The 20,250-nt window shown below is 36.0% G+C and overlaps 1 long non-coding RNA gene across 1 annotated transcript in view; it reads left to right on the plus strand.

Annotated features, from left to right (window-relative positions):
- LOC128080640 (uncharacterized) overlaps nt 1–20,250 on the plus strand; it is a 37,119-nt gene that overhangs the window by 12,004 nt on the left and 4,865 nt on the right. The window contains exon 3 of the long non-coding RNA XR_008206824.1: nt 6,587–6,700. This is a non-coding gene — a long non-coding RNA (uncharacterized LOC128080640). The remainder of the gene's footprint in view (nt 1–6,586; nt 6,701–20,250) is intronic.

Raw genomic sequence — 20,250 nt, forward strand, 5'->3', positions numbered from 1 at the left:
AACAAAACGCTTTTTTTTCAACAGTGTTTAATTGATTGTTATATATGAATGTCTTTAATCTGAATTTCTGATGAAATATGAATAAACAGGATTTATATGAGCGAGTTGATCAGGTATTCTTTTTACTTTAATCTAAAAAATTGTCTTTAATAAGAATTGTTTTATTAATAATGTTGGAGTTTTATTGTTTACCTAATTTGATATAAATTTGTCAGACTTCTTTCTGACAGAGTACTTTGGGCATAAATAGTGTAAACCAGAAAATTTTTATCACATTGCTGCTGTTCCTTTTTCAAAGAACATCTTTCTTAAGAATGATGATTTTTTTTTTTAAATTGACATCAGAGAAAAAGCATTGACAAGTGTAATTTGTGTAGGTACTCAGCATTTTCTGTGCTTGATTTTCACAAAATTTTTCTTTCAAATTGGTTCTTTCAGATGTTCTTTTGAAGTCTTTCCCAATGCCAGTTTAAATTTCATCTGAAGGCTTTCAATTCAAGGAGAAAACCAATATGTCACAGAATTATGTTCAAGGATATCGCAGCATAGAGATTTGAGTATAAATATTGATTAGATCTCTTAATTTTGCTTTCCTGTTTGTGAACTTGTCAATTAATTTCCAGAGGGATATGAAAAATAGGTTTTAGACAAAGATAATCCACTATAATCCCAAAACAGAAATCAGAGGACAAAATAGTCACAGCAATAAATTATTCTTTTATACATTCTTGTTACCTTGATTCCTCCAAAATTTTTCAAATCCCTTGCTTAAGATCACAGGAAATATGAACCTTGCCAGAACCTTAAAATAAAGAGATTGATAATATATAAAAGAAAAAAGGTAGATTATTTTAAATAACATTTTAAAAATTTGATTATGGTAATGGAACATTTTTTCTTTGAATTTACTTGTCATATTTATGAGTGGATTTTTTTTACTATCCCCATAAATTGGACATTCTCAGTGTTTTTTGATTAGATAAAGCTTTAAAATATTACAGAAAGTTCAAAGTTGGCTCCAGTCATTTCACATCAATCTATTAGAAAACATATGCTCTCACAGACAGATGGGCACAGAGCAGCTTCTGCAAAAGTTTTTCTATAGACAGAGGTTTATAAGGTGTAGGAGACTGTAGTTCATTAGCATGTTTTGGTAATTTCCACCACCTCGCTCTCTCGCTTAGCTCTGTTAATCTAGAGTTAGAAACAAAAGAGAGTTTCTTTATGGGGGGTGGTCATTCTGACTTCTGTAGTCATTACTGACTTGCATTTGTAAAAGAAATAATTTGGCACATACCACCATCTGTTTAAAGACAGTGTTGTATGCAAGTCATACACTTGCATGTTATATTCTAAGATGATCGTGCAGATGCAAATGAGAGTCAAGGGTTGGGCTGGAAGATAAAAGAGTTAGGAACAGAAGGGTGGTATAGTAAATACAGGCACTCTTATTCTGGCCTTGAAGACACACATTAATGATGATGGCGGGTCTCAGGATTAAAAGGAATTACTAGTTTTTAAATATATTTCATATATTATATATATTATACATATATATATATATATATTTTTAAGTGTCAATGTTTTTTGTTTTTTTTTGTTTTGTTTTGTTTTGTTTTTTTTAAATGTTTTATCTGCTTTATGAAAGAACAACTTGATTTCCAGTACATGTTTTCTACAAAAATTCTGCTTAGAAGGAGAGGCATAAATAACAAGTAAAAACTTCAGTAGTATTATTGTGAGAAACAAGGGTTTAACACAGTAAGAACACTCATTAAGCACTTATGTAAGCTGCACAGTGTTTACCCAGGTTGCAAAGTTTGGATGCGATGTTCTGCTCTGCTTTTAACGTTGGCTTTCTCTTCATGTACCTATTCAAATATGTAAGTATTATTAAAGCATACCCCCAGCTGATAGTGGCAGAAAATACTGCTTGATGAAGCAATGTGAGTTTTGACAATTGTGGTTGCAAACAGTTCTCAAAACCAACGCTTTCTTGTTAAATTTGTGTAGTTCATGCATATGCTAAGAATTATTACCGTTAATTTGGAGAAAAGGTTTCATGGAAGCTGAAACCGTTTGTTTTGGAACAAACAGAAAAAAACTGAAGGACTTGCTTACTTACTTGATTAAATGCGAAAGTGAGACCGCACGTAGGATTTTGTTGTGCTGTGATAGAACTTATTTTACCAGCCACTTTCATAACCTTTAAACAGCCTTAAATAGTACATATGAAAAACACATTCATAACAGATTCCCCACAGGGAATTTTCTTTGGTTTAAGAAAATTTTATTAAAGATTGGCATTGCAAATAACATTTTTCATAACTATATGTAGACCTGTTAAAATTTTTATTAAAACTGGAGTTTGGCCTGTTCTTTTTCATCATTCTATCAGATATTAAACTCCAGCAGCAGCTGTAGGAAATAGAGAAAGGGATTTTCAAAGGGATTTGAGTCTCCCTGTCTCTGTGCCTTTAGTGATCATATTATCATAACTATCACACATAACAAAGCTCTAAATCTGTAATTCAGATAAAGTAGTCAGGACTTTGAAATACAAAAATCCAAACATATGCTGTAACATTGTTTTTTGCAGTCCTGGCTCCTTTAACATGGATTTTGTAAACTTGAAGAGGTATCCAACAGATTTTGTATACTAACACATCTAAATGACATTACTACTTAAACATTGGACTGACACTTAATGAACAGTATGTTCTATTATGCCTACAGTGGTTTCACTAAGAAGGTGTCAGACACTGTTCTCCAAATGATGTGCAAACCACTAAAGGTTAATAAGAAATGATGTTAGAAGTCTTTTTTTTTTTTTTTTTTTTTGACTGAATTATGTAAGCCAAACTGCTGTGGAGGCAATGCCCGTCTCCTCTACACTGTGTGAGCCCTGGTTCATGAGGACACAGCTCAGCAAAATGCTGTGTTGAAATGGTAAGTGGGAACACAGTTCTCTGATGAACTTAAAAAGCTGAAAATGCAAGGTACTGAAAGTCAAAGAGGTTAACTTTTAAATTAAGAGGAGCGTGGTGCAAAAGAAATGGTTTCTGAAGTATTTTAAGTACTTCTGTATGTTTATTTACATTGAGAGGATGGTTTTCATACTAAGTGCCTAGGGAAAACAGTGGTTGTATTGTGAAAAGTTAGGAAAACTCGAAATCTCAGTATCAAACAGGCTTGTAGATGAGCAGTAGCTTATATATTTATTGTAACACTGCCTTCTGCTGGTCACACCTCATTTATGATGTAAGTGAAAATGCTGTATAATAATGGAATGTTCTGTTTGTCTGAAATTGTTCTCAAATATGAGACAGTTGGTGCTTAGGAAATATTTGTATGGAAATAGGGTACCTCTATCAAACTTGTATATATTAGGGACAAACACATGGCACCTATGTTGTATGTTTACATCTGTTAAACTGATACTTTCTCGGTCACAGCTGAGATAATTTTTCATGTGTAGCATGTAGAAGAGTTATCACATCTTTCCACTTGGTTGTTAAATTGATTCTTACTGTAGATATTTCTGCAGACTCAGATTTTTCTGCTTGTTTCTGTGTTTTTTTCCCACTGGAAGGCTTTGTTTGTCAGAGTATATACCAAGCAAGACATCTGCAGAGAAATTTTTGTTTAATGACGACAGTCTAAATATAACAGAGTCTTTTAGATCTATGTGTTTATGTAGATATTTAAGCACGTGTTTGCATGAACTGCACTTTTTGTTGGTAAGTGCTTCATTATTCCTCAGCTGGTTGTTCAAAATACACACATATATTATGATAATAACTCCTTAGAGGAATAGGGCAGGATTTAGAACACGGTTTCTGTTTTACTATCTAGAATGTAGAACACAGCTTTTAATTTTTAAAAAATCCTCTATGTAACGCAACAGTAGGGAGATTTTTTTTCTGTTTTCTTATATGTATAAATAGTAAAAAGTGTAATGTGAATTTATATATATATTTGCATGTCTGTCAAAATTAAGGAAAATATTTACCACCGTCTGCTGGCTTTAACATAATAGGTTGAAGAGATTTGAAATGATTCTGTGTTTCATCTGGATATAAAACCTGAAATTAAAAGTTGAATATTCACTAAGAGTTATCTTCAGTTGCAGATAATATAATGGGTAAAACATGAGTTTACTCAAACATTGGCATGCATGTCTGGCTGCCTACAGTAAAATTAATGACTAGATTGTGCAGTGTGGGAAAATTTTTATTTTACTTTGGTTTTCCTGAAGAAGCAAAACCCTGCTTTAGTTGCCCGAGGCTATGTTTTTAAGCACCTTTATTACAGCACAGCTAAAAACCCAGCTATCTGACAAAATGCATTCTGTTTTATTGCAGAGGATTACTTCAAAAAGCACAATTCTGTACATTCTAGGGATAATTTAAACACCAGCAATCCCTATTGTGCAGCAAATAAAGAGTAATTATCCACAACACATACTGGAATTGCATTTTAATGGACAAGGCACTTCAGAAAGTCTGCAGATGGTACATTTCCTCTTTTAAGTTTCTTCCCTGAATCGGGGGCCTCGCCCAACAGCCTGAGGAGCTGTACCCTGACTGCATGGGATCTCAGTGGAGCCCCAACCATGGCTCACAGACCCGCCATCCTTGGAGGATCGCTACAGTCCCATCTGACTCGTGTAGTATGAACTTAAGGTTTTAATAATCAAAGAACAGCCTAACTCCATGTGCGCATGTTTTTAAATTCCAAATCTCGTCTTAGATGTAGCAGTAATTAAAAAGTCACTTGTAAAATGGTAATGGAATCAGCCTTGTAAGAGCAGATATAACAAAATGCATAATGAAATGCTCGATGCCACTGCTAGGGCTGAGCTGGGAAAGACTGGGTCCTGCTAAAAATATAGAAAAATATGGAAAAATACCAGTAAGGATTTAATCTTTGCTGGTGCAGGGAAAAAGGGTTTAATGGACAGAGAGCTGACCAAGAACTGTGCAGTACTAATGAAGTTTCTTTTACCTTTTTGTGGATAGCAGTTGAATTGAACTATTCTTATGAAATTCAGTGAAATTCCCCGTTTATTATATATTTGTCTCAGTGTTTTAATTACAAGCATCTGTGCCTGTGATTTACTCACATGGGTGAGCTCACTTGTATATATACTCATAGAACATGTGTAAGAGCAAAAATCTCAGAGTGGATTTAAGTTTCAGAGTGGTCACAACAAAATACAAATGTACTTAAACCTGAGTGTTAAAGTGTGTGTATCCAGAGAGATAATATGTGATAGTGGGCAGCGTAATTCACTCTCATTTCTCTGAGTTAGTGAGGACTGCATAATTCATGAATGGCAGAGTAAAGTCAAGCCAGGATTGAGTTGCACATGGACATCACTATTGACTGTGTACATCGCATACTGCCCTTCTGGCTATATTTTTTAAAAAATACGTTGGTTTTTTTTTTTTTAATGTTGGCATTGTTATCTTTTCCATTCTTGATTGTTGAGGCTATTTTCCAATGATATGTTTATAAAAGTTTTTTGTGTTGTCCAGAAGAAAGGGATTCCTTTCTTCCACTCAGATCACTTTATACTGGTAGGCATCAGAGCATGGCTGACACTGCTGTTGGGCTTTCAAAAATATCTTCTAGAGCTTCTGCATTTTTATTTCATAATTGTCTTTGAGCTCTTACTGCTCCTTTTAGTGTGTATTTATTCTTATGCATGATCTTTTATTTCAGACTTATTGGGCTGTTTTTCCCCCCCCCTTTTTTTTTCTCTTTTCTTTTTTGTGTCCCTGTATGTATTGTTTAGATTATACAACCTGTAATGGGCTTTTAGGAAATCAGATGAGTAGGAAAACAGCAATTGATTATTCCTTATACAATAGCAGAATTAGCAGAGCTAAAACCTCCTCATAATCTAAGCCTGATCAACTGCGTAATGAAACATATTTCAGAGCTTTAGATACAGAGGAAAGATCCATGTACGTTTTTATTTAAAAAAATAAATAATGCTTTAAAATACTAAGAATAAGACAGTAAAAGCATAAACAAACCAACACTGTCATTTTACACTTACAAACTTATATCCAAAAAATCCATTTTCAGTCTATTATTTTGTTCAATTGGTCCCTGAAATTCCAAAGCCGAAAAGTACTTGTAGAAGTCTTTTTTTTTTTTTTTTCAGCCAAGTTTTTATTTACTAAATGAAATATTTTGTTTATGACATAGAGGTGTTATGAAGTGGATAAATTTCTTCGATTTGTAATATGGGTTGCAGATCATATATCAAAACATGTGGATTACAATGATTAAATATGTATAAAATCAGCATAATCCATTCATATGTTTGTAAGGACCCAGAGTCCTCCAGAGAGAGTCACAAATCCACTTGATGTTCTGGAGTGCTGGATTTTTTTCCTTCCTGATTTTATCTGAAATGTGTGTAAAAATTCAAAAATCAAAGGGATCCCTCTTGGTTACAACTAAGTAGTCTAAAACACATGTGTTTATCCTGCCTAAACTTGGTAGAGCCCTGTGCTTTTGTGCTTTTTTTTCCTCTCTATTTTTCTTTGAAAATGATCTATTTCCATTTCAGCTGGCAGCACCTATCTGGGAGACTTGAAGCAAACAGTTCATTTCGAAGTAAGCCCCATCTCTCCTAGGGAGATCTTTCACAGTGTGAACGGACGGCATTCTGAGAGGATCCCAGGTATTTGTGAGATGTCTGTCTACATTGTGTGTTAAAAGAAATGATTTCTTTCATGTCTTTTGAAAGCCTATTTTGCCCAGACGTTCAGAAAGCCGTAACATGAGCATACGTGGGAGACAATTAAGCCAATCACGTACAATCCTAATTCAATTTATTTTCGTGTTTTTACTACTCTGCTTTGTTTCTTAATTTCAAATGAATAACCCTAAAATATGGGTTACTCACTCTCAGGGGAAAAAGAGGTGCCAGTCTGGGAATGTCCTGCATAGACCTGCTTATCTGTAAAAATAGATATAACACAGGGAGAAAAATCCCATGTTATGCCCCGGTGTGACTGTCACCCCTCTTTCACACCAGTTTCACACCTGTGTCAATTATCACCTGCGTTCTGTCCATCTCTACTGGCTTTGGCAGGAGACGAGTGAGCTTTAGAATAAATATCCTATTGTGTAATTATTTTAGTTCATTGAAATGTTTTTAGGTTGGTTGTTTTTTTTATCTAATTAGAAGCATAAAACGTTTCCAACATATTTCATAAGCACTGAGAAGAATCAAACACGCTGAATTTTTTTTCCTTAATTAAGCGGAACAGACGAATTTCAATTTTTCATGACAGCCATTATTGTAAATCCTGTAAGTAATACTATTGCGATCATTCTGGGGGCATCAGACAGGTATTTAACAGTTTGGTTCATGTTGCCTAGGACAACAAAAATGCTGCTATGCTGCATCTCAAAGCTTCTGGGATGAAATGAGTTGTGACATACCAGGGAAGATTAAATTTGTAACAGATAGAACACCTTTGAAGTACTAGCTTATGATTTCACAGTGGCATTAGGAGTCTTACTGCAGTATTTAAGCAGTTAGAAAGAATGCTGGCTATTAGTGGTTGAATTTTATAAAATAGGATTTTATTGTCTTTTAAATAGCCATGACAGCAGTTTGTATTATCCAAGCACAACATTTTTATTACCGTGTATTACTGTTGCAGAAGTGCTTTTTCACACTCCCATGTATAAAACTGAGGCACTTAACCAGGTGAATATTTTTTTCTGTTGTTCACTACCATATCACCGAATTTTAAATGCAGGCCTTTTCTTCCTTTTTTTTTTTTTTTTTTTTTTTTTGTTTGTTTGTTTGTTTGTTTTTTATTATTATTATTTTCCTGTTCTCCTTTCCTCTTTCTTCACTTGGTCAGTGGCTTAGATAGAGGGGAAAGAACAGAAACATTCACAGTTTGTGTCAGATAACACTGGAATATTAGATGTCCAAAAATGTTGCAAGCCTGTACATTTTTATATATGGTAAATGACTTTTAAAAAGTAATAGCATAATTTCAGATGTCAAATATGCCTTTATCATATGGCTTTATGACCTGGTATTACCAGTATGTAAAGCTACTATGCTTTATGTCTGAATCTGATCACATCAAAATTTCCTGCAATATCATATAACAGTAATAGAGACTCATTCCGAAGAATAAAGTCTAGAAATCTTCAAGTATTCATAAAATCATTTGGGAGGGAAAAGGCATGAGCAATAATCTTGTAAGGATTGCTGTACTCTGTATTACAATTTCCAGTGTTACAAATTTGTGAGAGATGGTTTAAAATATTAATCTCTGTATTCGTGAGATCTTTCAATGAATCTCTAGCCTTCAACGGGTTAATTTTCAACGAGGGTCGGGTTTTATATGTTTATATTTTCTTAGCCTTGGTCAGGAGAAATGGCTTTGCTTGCCCTTGTGCTATGCCAAAGTGATAGGGTTTCATTCGTTTGAAAACCTAGCACATCCCAAGAGGTTACCTTGGTGTAGATTTCTTTCTTTCTGTATTAAATCGCTCATTGTCACAAAGTGACTAGTGCTGCTGGGCTTTGAAAAGAACTTCTAAGAGGTTAAAAAAAAGCTTCTGTATGGAAGGATTTTTCAGTTCTGCAGACAGAATACAGTTTGCAGCTGTTTGACTTGCGACAGTGATATGGATCTGATTGTATACAGTATACTAGGAGCCATGGATGCAGCTGGAATAGAGGTTATAAATTTTAAAAGCAATGCAGATTTTGGCCATTAATTGGCTGCTAATAAAAGCAAACTCAATGGGTTCTAACTGTGGGAGCCTGTAGCTCTGTATCTGATGTCAGGAATTCATACACATTACACAGTTTTAGTGATTCAGACCACGACTAATTGAAATATGAGGCATACTGATCAAATTTAGCATTACCAGCATGCACTCTGGTTTGGGACTGTATGGCGACAAGGTAGCATTTATTACTTATTCTCCATAACACTGCCTGATTGAAATATCTAGCTATGTTGTCAGCAGAGGCCCAGCTGGGCTTTAGTACAGCTAATTAAGTCATTAAAAGAGAGGTCAAGCAATCTAACTCTTGCATACTAAACTACATAAAAGTCTTTATTATATTTTTTAATAAGCTAAGATTTGAATTTTTAAACAAGTTTGTTTTAATAATAAATGCATTTGTGGGCCGCTTTGTCTGGGGCTTGATTAAAATAGGCATTTGTTAGCAACAAAGTGAAAACTTTTGAGTCTTAGTTCAATAATGATATAAAAGAAAATGAAAATGAAAGAAAAAAAAACCAACCAAACAAGAAAACCCCATGCCTTGTGCATTTTTTTGAAGTGGCTAATAGATAAGCCTAACTCAGGATGACAACAGAAATGCAGCTGACTGCAAGCAAGCAGAGAGAAGTTGGTTGTTAATGCAGAGGGTACGACAGTGCAACATGTATAGAAACACGTATTTCTTACCGGCAACTTATCCACTGGCATATTGAGTGGCAAAAATGCTGCTAGACGGAGGTGTTTCCTACAAACTAGGTTTGCATTAATGTTAGGTGGCTACTGTTATCTATGTGATGAATTTAGATGGGAGGGAGACTGATGAAGTGAAAGAGCACCTATTTATTCTAACACTTGAAGAGAAACAGACTGTGGATTACCTTCCTCAATTTGGAAGAGTGAAGCAGGGAAAGAAAGGATGACTTAGTACTACTTATGTTTCCCTTCCACCACATTCTTCCTGTTGTGGTGGTCAGTGTCAGAGACAACATAGGATAGTTTTCTCAGATTCTACATGTGGAAGAAATTCTTCTTCATGGCTTGCATTGGTGACCTTGCATGTGTATCAGAAATTGAAAGAAAAGGATTTTCAAATACCGTGATGATCAAAATATATTGAAGTTGCAAATTGCGGCTTGTTGATTCCTTGTCATTCAATGCACAGAAGGACTGTGGGGCATTCAGATTTTTTTTATTATTTTTTTTTTTTAGTGAATTGGGAGTACTTTAAGAAAAACAAAATTATAGCTTACCACATCCATTGTTTTTTCCCCCCTCTATATTAAGTGACAGTAATAGAAAAGAAATACGGGTACAGTATTTGTACAACACAAATATCCTGGGAACCAGGGAATTTTTTTTGTTTTTGTTTTTCTCAACCAGAAAACTTAACAGCAGTGAATTTATTAAAGGATTTTATTTGAAAATGAACAAATATTAACACCTGGCAAAATGAATTGAGTGTCAGTTTGTAGATGCTTTTTGAAGCTGTACAAAGATAATCTTAAAACCCCAAATCCCTGATGTAAATCAAGTGGTTTCTTTGAGGTCAATCATTACTGCTACAGACTCTGAAAACTGGGACTCAGTAGGGTGTATATTCTGAGTGATAGTACCTAATAGTGTTGACAAGCTGCACATTTCCATTATTGTAGAAGGTTGATCTTACTCATCTTCTTTGGCTCAGACTTTGAAATTTGTTTCTTAAATACCTGAGTAAACAAGGCAAATCTTAGCATCTGGATTAGAAGTATGTTATTTCTTTTAAACAAAAAGCATGCCAAAAGTATGTGGTTAGGAATTTGTAGTGTAGATATAAGGAAGCAGAGGAATTGAGGGAAAACTAATAAAGAATCCCAGAGGTCAGCTGTATAATATTTTTTTTCCTTTATTAGAAGTATGAAGTATTTTCTAGAAAAAGCTACATTTTTCAGGAATAGGAAGATAAGGAGAGGTCTATGGCAGTAAAAATTGTTACATATGACTTGGTAACTTGACACACAACATGATTTGCTTTTATTTTTGCAGCAAAAGTTGATTTAGTGTTATATTTTTTGATAAGATTAATTTAATCACAGTTGTATTGGCACTAGAAATGGTATATTGCGTTTCAGTGCACTTACCAGTAGGTGCAAGAGGAGTTGAGAGGTATGAGGTATGAGAGGTATGTTGAGAGGAGTTTTCTGAACCTCGGAAGATGCATAATAAATAGAAGCATACTGAAGTAAAAGGAGAGTCTGTCTTGTGAATTCAGATCTGCTTCTGTTACCACTGGAGGTTGCTTCCTACCATGTCTATTAGGTTGTTCTAAGTTCTCCTTTACTCCTCTGGAAGGATTTTTTAAAAATTACAACTATTAAATCAATATGCATCTCAATGTATCTTTAAATACATTGGATTGATTCTATCTTTTTTACATTACAACTGTGAGAGATAAAGTTGCAGAATAATGAAGGTCATCTAGTTAATAAAATTTTCCTAAATTTCATAGTTTTTGTAAATAGAAGCATGCTACATGCAACGGGATGTCTCACAGTCTCTTCAGAGCCTTGATCTTTTTCATTTCTGTTTTCCTCAGTTGAAAGTTAAGAGCCAGATGAAAAACAAGCAGAAAAATAGAGTGGTCCAGTAGCAGTGGGTTACAAGAGTGACCGTAATGCCTGGAGGGCAAGAATTTGTACCCACAGTCTGTCTCTAATGATGACCCTCTATGATTATCAAGCAGAGAGCAAAAGACTGAAAACAGAATTAGTATGTATAACAACACTTTGCTCTAACATTCTCTTGGCCTCTGATCATTTTAGGATATATTCAGAGCTTTTTCTAGATTGCCTACATAACACTCCCCCAGTGGATTTTTTTCAAATATTTGATCCATCTTCCCTGGTCTCTCACTGACAACTATTTACTCTGAGCTAATGGGCAACTCAAAGTTGAAACAAATAAATGTTTGAACATATAGTAGTAAACTTAATCATGAATGAGACCTACTTTCAGGTGTACTATAGTGATAATACTGTATTTATTATTTTTTTAAATTATCTGTGAAAACAGCAAGGTATGATTGTGACAAGCAAGTTTACAAATGTTCTTATGGTATTCCTGATCAAACTGGTATCATGAAATCTTATAATCTGCTGTAATGAAAGAAACCAGCTCTGTTTTAACGTGCAAGTTCAGAAGTGTTCTGTTAATCATTTGCTGTCATGACGCTTCTTCTCAAAACTCAACATCCAAGCCTGTTGAGATGTGTCCATGGGTAATATGATTATGTTTGAGCACCACATTATTCTCTTGACTGTAATTAATCATTTGTATTACATGATTGTATTTCATTCTTATGTTCAGTACAGAACAAAGCAATACACAGAATGAATTCCTGCTGAATTAATCTTCACAGATGGGTTCTCATTTGATTCAACAATATATACACCGCATTTTTCTCTTCCCTAAGATTTCTGTTTGATATCTGGAGATATTACTTCCTCAATAAGAATGATTTTATAAGAAGGTTTTACCATTAGGAAAGAGAATGATTAGTCCGACTTGTTTTTTTTTGTTTGTTTTTGTTGGTACTTTTTAAAAGTAACATTGGAGTAGTAGATTTAGGCTAATTGGGAATGTGCTGAGGGCATTGTACAAGGGTTCTGTATTTGTTCATCTGTGAAACAGAGAAAAGCCTGATGGTAGTTCTACACTCAGTAGAAGAGATAAAATTCATATAACACGGATATGAGTAAAGCAAGATAATATCTTGGCGGCAGCAGACTACATGCAATATTAAAGTCGTCTATGAAAACTCATTGAATGTAGAGGAGTGCTATTTATCTCTTTCTTTCCCCTCTCAAAAAAATGCTGTAAGAAATTCTTTTTTAATGTCCAGTAGGATAAAGACTGAATTGCTTGTAGTTGAGCCAATGACTAAGCTTAGGAACCTTCACTTCCTCCTTCATATGTGTAATAATTTTTGTCATGTCACAGTCTTTATTTTCCAAAATGTTGCACAGCTTAAAGTTCCATTTTCTAACTAAGAAATGATGAGTTTTAGAAATCTCTGTGTCTTCTGTTCAGGAATCTAAATATGGTTTTAGACATTTTTAAATTAATGGCTTAAAAATATAATTGCAATAACGTCTCCTCTTTTTTCATTTTCCTTTCTTCTCAGTTCTCACGTATTATTTCTAGTGGAGATCAGCAGTTCAGCCCTGGAGAACTTCAGATACAGGTCTCATGGTCTCTCTCAAGAGCTTGAGTACAACTGAAAAATGAAAAATAACGCAGTATATTTAGCAAGCTTTACAGTTCTTCTCAAGAGACTAGTCTGATTGAGAAGTTAAAGTGGTTGGCATATAGGCTGGTTTTTTGTTTGTTTTTTTGTTTACTTTTCATTTCTATGTTCAGGAGATACGGCTCTGGACTGATAGTGCAACAATCATAAAAATGCTACAGAAATTCTGACAGTCACTCCTTTCCTTTTTATCAGTTCAGTTCATCCAGGACTGCCGGATATTTTCATCCCTTCTTCTTAGAGAACATCCTTTCTCGAGGGAAACTTGAGGAAAACTCATGAGACAGCCTTATGTATAGAGAGAGGGCTTGAGCTGTAGCTTAGAGGAACAAAAAGTACAGTCTTAGAGAAATTCCCATGCTTTCTAAGAAAACAGAGGGAAAACCTGGCTCCGCATTTTATCCATAACAGAATTTTCATTTTCTTCAGCAGGATAAGTCTTTCTTACAGTCTCAACAGGCATTTGGATTTGTTATTTTCTATACTTACAAAGCACTCCATCATTACTATAAACTCAGAGCTGTGAGAAATAGTGTCAAAAGGAATCTGTTGGAGAAAGCAAAATGCTAACCCTTACATCCCCATCTCTTGTCCATTGTTCAGTTGTTGTCAGACAACCTAATGTAGTGCTCAAGTTTACTTGGTATTTCTGATCAAGATCAATACCTCAAATCAAATCAGGCCACCTTTAAAAAAGCCTTTTCTAAGTCATATTCACTCCTAGTAGAAGACAGAAGAAATCCAAATGAGTTGGACAGCTCCAAGCAGTTGCAACAGCTCCAAGCTGTTATCTTGCTTACTGCTCTCCTTGATCCTCAGTGGCTCTTCCTGTCCCTGCTGGGTACCTCTCTACTCTGTCCTCCATGAACAGCACAAAGGTTTTGTGCTGTTTAATTTTTCTTACTGTTCAGGGCACAACAAGTGAAATATAAATGTGAAATATAAACCTTTTTTTTTTTTTTTTTTTTTTTTTTTTTTACTATTCCATAATAGCATCCACTTATAAATAATAATTTATTGTAATCTCCTATTGGCTTTTGAACATCTGTGACTTCTGATAACATAAGGTCATATTGCTATTTATCTTGTCAATTTCTCTTCTATTTCTTCTGACTTTGCATCCCCCAATTGACCTGCGACAGGATGTAGACCAACGTACAGCCTGTACCAGTGAAAACAGTGAAAATTATTTCTTCTCCCTCCCTCCCTGCTTTCCCTGTATTTAAAATATTTTGAGTTCTTGTTTGAGAAGGCCAGTGGAAAGCACCACTAGAGTTGCTAAGAAGTTCTATTTCTGATGAAAGAATATTGTTCTCTGCACTACCTTCCAGCTGTAACTTTCCTAGGCATAACTTTACCTTAAATATGAGATCAGTTGTGAATTCTGCTGCTGAACGTTAAAGATTTAGGTAGGCAATTTCCTCCCAGGGCTAAAAAGCCTAAGTAAGCATTGTCAGTTTTCAGCCTTCTTCTCATCACTATTTCTGAAAGAGTAGCCCAGGATCATAGAATGGCAGAATGGCCAGGGTTGGAAGGGACCTCAAGGATCATGAATATCCAATCCCCCTGCCACATGCAGGGTCACCAACCTCCACATTTAATACTAGACCAGACTGCCCAGAGCCCCATTCATTCTGGCCTTGAACACCTCCAGCGATGGGGCATCCAGAACTTCTCTGGGCAGCCTGTTCCAGCACTTCACCACTTTCTCTGTAAAGAACTTAAGGTTCTTTTCTCCCACCTCTTTCCAAATCTTCACATCTCATTCTGTCCCTGTTTCGCCTGTTGCTTATAATCATGAGATTTGTGTGGGCCAACCTGGCCTGAGACACAGCACAACAGCCCTCTTCTGGGGGCTTCCTGTGGCCTTGGAGCCACAGGGGTTCCTCCTGCCCATTGTCTGTGGCTGAGGACTTGGGTGTCTGCCTTAAAAACTTTCTGTTACTCCTGTTTGGTGACTACAGAGAATGAAAAACCTGTCTGGATTTAGAACTTCTGAACTCCAGACTGGAATTGTCTACATGGAGATTTAAATAAAGAGAATTTTCCTCCACTGAAGAGGAGAATTTGGAGAGACACTTACAAATACTGATGTTAAATATGATAGAATTTAAGGAAGCCATAAAGAGATTTTAATTAGGTGTTAAAAGTGCTAGTACACAAAGACCTATCTTTCCATAACATTCAATACACACAAAATACTGTCATTTTGAAGTTACTTCTTTCACTATTAGAATTGGAGAGATAATGCTGGAAAAATATTATTACTGCTTTCTTCTGCCAGCAGTATATAGCACCAGAGAGTTTCTTAAGGATGTTGAGATTCATTTGATGATAAGGTAGAGCGTAACTAAAAATTCTGTGATTCTGCTGAAACAAGAAGTTCTCTCTGTCTTACACCATTAAAAAGCATTCATTTTACAGTGCATTTGCTTGTTCTGTCAGATATTTGGCAATATTTTACATTACATTTTGGAAGTCAAACACCCCGTGGTGTAGAGTCTGAATTCTTTGTCTGAAAGTCTTTTTGTTCTTAACTGTCAGAGAATATAAAAAAATCAGCTGTGGTATTTTCAGTCATCTCATATTTCAAATGCCTTTTTATTCAGTGCTTTTATGACCAGTTGCTTGACAACATATAGATATAGTTACTTCATGTGAAAAATGCCCCTGTGCAATTGGTGTTGGTATGTATTTTTCAGGGCATATGTTGATATACAGTAGTTCCCAGCTGAGGGAGTTTCTTAAAAGGGCTTTGCTGTAGCACATTTTTATGTGGTGAAGCGATGTTTTTGTTGAAATGCTTCCATAACATCCTCTCTAGGTTACATCTATTTTAAGATACAAGTTTTATTAATCTGAAGTATGCTGGGCTCTGGTAGAGCAGCATTTTAATGCATGAAGCATCTTTTACAGGATGTCATTGTGGTTCTTCAGTAAGGAGGAAAGCAAGCAAACAAAGGAAACTATTTAAGACATTAAACAAGCTCTTTCACATAAAAGGTTTCCCCCTTCTTGGTGAAGGGAGAAAATATTATAAGGAAGGAAAAAGAAAAATCTTGATAGTTTCATTTTATATGTTGAACTGCATTCTTCCTGGGTGAGATTTCTTTGAGAAGTTATTGTATTTTGTGGGAAAAACAAAAACAAAAAACCCTTGCTGCTTGCCACATGATAGTTGTGAGGTGGGAAGCATTTTGAAAGTATATAATTACACAGTAAATGCTACTATATTTTTTTTTTAGAGTAATTTCTGCAAAATCCCACTTAATTTCTGTAGAACTCCATCAATTTTATGCTTACTGTATTCCTTTTTCATAAGGAATTTGAGATTATTGTTCTAACCTTTCCCCCCTCCTGAATGAGCAGTGAGCAACAGTGAGTGCAGTAGCTTTTATTTTGATTTTTGTATTGTCAGCTCAGCCCGCATTTTTTTTTAACATTTTCTGTAACAGGGATTAGCCATGAACATTTTGAAGTACTAATAGGTACACTAGTCTGCACAAGTCTGAATATGAAGCAGTTCTCAGTAGCAGATGCTTATTATTTTGGACTGTTACCAGTGACAGAATTTTTGTACACGGAACCAACCTCAAATGTAAATGCTACAGTAATTTGCTGTTCTTCAGGTCCTGATTGAATTATTGGAAATTTAGGGATTTCCGTCATGGACAAGTATCTTTGCATAAAGGATTCGGATAAACTCTCACCATCTTAAACAGAGAAGAAAGGATTTATGCGTTTGCATGTGTTTATGTTTTTGCTCCCCACAGGATTAGGGTTCACGGGTGTTAGGGACCTGGGGATTCCTTGTGTGTTTTCTAGTACAGGAGAGCAAACCTTTTGCATCTTGTCTAATTCATGGGGGAAATAGTTATGGGAGTGAGTAAGAATGTACGGTACAAAATTGGTAGGCTCAATAAAACCATGTAGCTTACAGAAGAGTTCTGGCTTGCAGTTGGGATAACCCATCACATTTTTATTTAGAGTGCATAATTTAAGGTCAGTTATTAATACTAGCTACACGGTAGTTAAAATATAATCTCAGTAAAAAAAGTGCTGTACTTAGGGAATTGTACAGCCCTTTTCAGTGTTGATCCCAAGTAGTTGTTTTGTTTTGTTTTAAATACATCAAAAACAGTCCTGTGTGTCACCAAACAGAAGATTTGTACAAAGGAAAAAAAACCAAAACAGTTGACAGCAAACAGAGAGCTGATACATTTTCAAGGGGGAATAGCCTGCCGCACTTGTGAGCGATGATAGATATGTGTGAAATATAATCCTGATTAAAAATGCATGTGTGAAACTCCTTTGAATGAAGTGCTGTATCTGACAACATGTTTAGAGCTCCTTTATGTAAGAAGGGAAGGGTAATGTAACATCTCTTGTACCGTTCACTTTCTCTTCATCACTTGCTGAGCTCATTCTTCCAAAATTTTCAGCAGATGTCACCTAAAAACATGTATCAAATTTTGAAAGCAACATTAGGAAGTCACTTAGGTTGTGGTCACTTAGTGAGTCCTGTGACCGGGGCACTAAAATCCTCACGTTTTCTTTGCTAGCTGTCAACATCTGCATCAGAAACATTTATCAAAGTTGAAACAGTGTGAAGAAACTGATAACACCTATTCACTTTTAGGGATAGATGAAGCCTCAGTCCTCTCAGGCTGAACTGTGTATGCCTCTCTCTATTACTAGGAAACACATCGTGAATAGAGATTATCCAAGAAAGGCTGTGGACTGCCCTGTACACAAGGCCAGATCTTGCTTTCTGAATTCACATGTCTTCTATGAGATCTTTACTCTTGTAGGTAGGTTAGTTAAATTATGACATTATTAAGAGAACTGCTTCCGTGCTGTTTCCAGCACCGAACTGACTTCACTGAGAAGAGCTTGCAACTTTATATGCCTAATTTTCCTTTAGTAGGGTCACTGAAGTGAATGTCCTTTGGTGGAGCTTTGAGATACAGGAACTTTCTCTTGTAAGGTCAACAACCAGAGCTGTGTCATTGCAAAGAGAACCCTTGGGACTATCTGTGATTTTTCAAAGATTCTTTATTTCTACTTTACCTGCTATTATTAAAGGCCAGGGACCAATAACCTCTGCACTGCTCTGTGCCCATTTGTCCATGCAGCTTGTGAAGTCTGAAAACTACTGCTTCACTTCTCGCACATGCTATGGAGGCAGCTTCCCATCTGGCTGTGTGCATGCGAGGACTTATCCTTGTGCTCAGCCAAACATCTACACCAGCCACTGAGGTGGAAAGAAGTCATTTGTGGGAAAGTGGAAGGAAGGAAAAGGGTGTCAGCCCTTCTTGCAGTAGATGAGCTCTTAAATCAGTGTTTGGGACCATCTTTAAAGGGATCCAGATGCCTACAGGTGCTTATAGGCACCCAAAGGGATTTTCCAAAGCCCACACTTTTAAAGGTATTTAGGCACTAATCCAACATTTGAACGTCTAATTCTCAATTTCAAAAATGCCTAAGGGCCAGCTTCTTGAAGATATTTAGGTAAGGGGTTCCCCTTGAAATCAAACAAAAGTTACATCAAATGATCTTATTTCCCAGGATAGTATTTTTGAAGAAGTAGTACCTCCTGGAATACTAATACCTGAAAGACCCAATTGATCTGAATTGGGAGGATATCCGTAAGTAACTGTACATCTTGGCTTTTCTCAGAAAACTCATCTGAAGAGATTGATTCTCAGATAAGGATCTGCTTGCTCTTTAATGTAATTACTCCATACCAGTAATCTGGCATGATGACAACCATCTATTAACTCTGCAACTCAACTAAAAAAATCAGCATTCATTATGTGCTTTTAATATATAATTTTGGTGAATTATAGAGGTTATGAGTGAGCAATGGCTAAGAGCCAGGAGGAAGATTGCAATACCTGCTTGAAATACACACTATCTTCCACACTCAGCACATAATTTCCTCTGTCATGGCAATGTCTGCCCTACAGCTTGAGGTTACAAGCACTGTGCTGGTTTTATATGTATAAACACACACACAGTCAAGGATTGAGAGCCCCTTTTCACTTTTTAAACAATTCAAATGTGAACATGGGACTCTGAGAAGGCACTGCAGAAGTTAAACACACAGTTTCAAGCTTTTTATTTTCTTTCCTCAGCCCTTTGAAACTTAATTATGTGCAAGTATTTCCAAATTAGACAAATAGCTATGGAAATAAATCTTCATGTGCACATTAACCTAAACTGTATATTTGCCTGTAATACTTAGCCCTTTACATGAGGCCACTGGGAGCAGCAGTGCTTTCCAGCAGCAGGACCAAGGGAGATACAGTGAACACCTCCCGAGTTAAAAGGTTAAGGCACTGAGGCAGAAGAATGAGTTCATTCCCTGCCCTGGGTGCTAGTTGCAGAAGTGGGCGCCCTTCTTTGTGAGTGCTCTGCCACACGTGCGTGTGCCGCAGTGGCGAGGGGCCGGGTCAGCAGGGCTGGGTGATCTCCCAAATACCAGCCTGATACAGCAGCTGTTGCTCATGAGAGGGATTACTTGCAGGATCAGTCCCTGAAGGAGGACTGAGGAAATTCAGATCATACGTGATTGCTTTCTTGATCTGCATGAAGAGCGAGTAGCTGTAAATATCAGAGAGGAAAGGTAGATCTTGCTTGCTTTTTTTCCCTGCTGTCTCCTGTCACTGCTGAAGGGGGCCAGTTTGCCATAACTTATACAATTATCAGTAGTCTTTTTTAATTTGACATCTTAAGAGCTGTGTTGGATAGAGGATAATTAATAGCACTTACTTTCTTTGAAGTTGAGCTTTAAATTATATATGGCATAATTATGTCTAAAGCTCCTAACTTACTGCTTACCCTAGTAGGTATTTCATTTGTGTTTTACTGTAACACAGCTTCCTCTGTATAGCAGCTCTCATCCTTTGCCTGGGCTACTTAACCATAGAAATATTGATCACATATTGTGATTTTCCTGCAATCACCTAATTAATTCCTGATGCTTCTACCTTGTTTCAATTATTCTGAGTTTCAGTTCAATATTAAGAGAAATAAAATGGTGGATGAAATTTCACAACAAAATTTGTTGCAGGTAAAAACCAATGAATAAAAATTACTGTCAAGACCCAAAACCAGCAACCTTCTAAAACCTTTAAGACCCTGAACATTTTTTCTAATCCCTGGGTGCCTTTTAA

Source organism: Tympanuchus pallidicinctus, unplaced genomic scaffold (assembly GCF_026119805.1).
Source record: "Tympanuchus pallidicinctus isolate F22 unplaced genomic scaffold, pur_lepc_1.0 scaffold2, whole genome shotgun sequence".
Classification (NCBI taxonomy): Eukaryota; Metazoa; Chordata; class Aves; order Galliformes; family Phasianidae; genus Tympanuchus; species Tympanuchus pallidicinctus.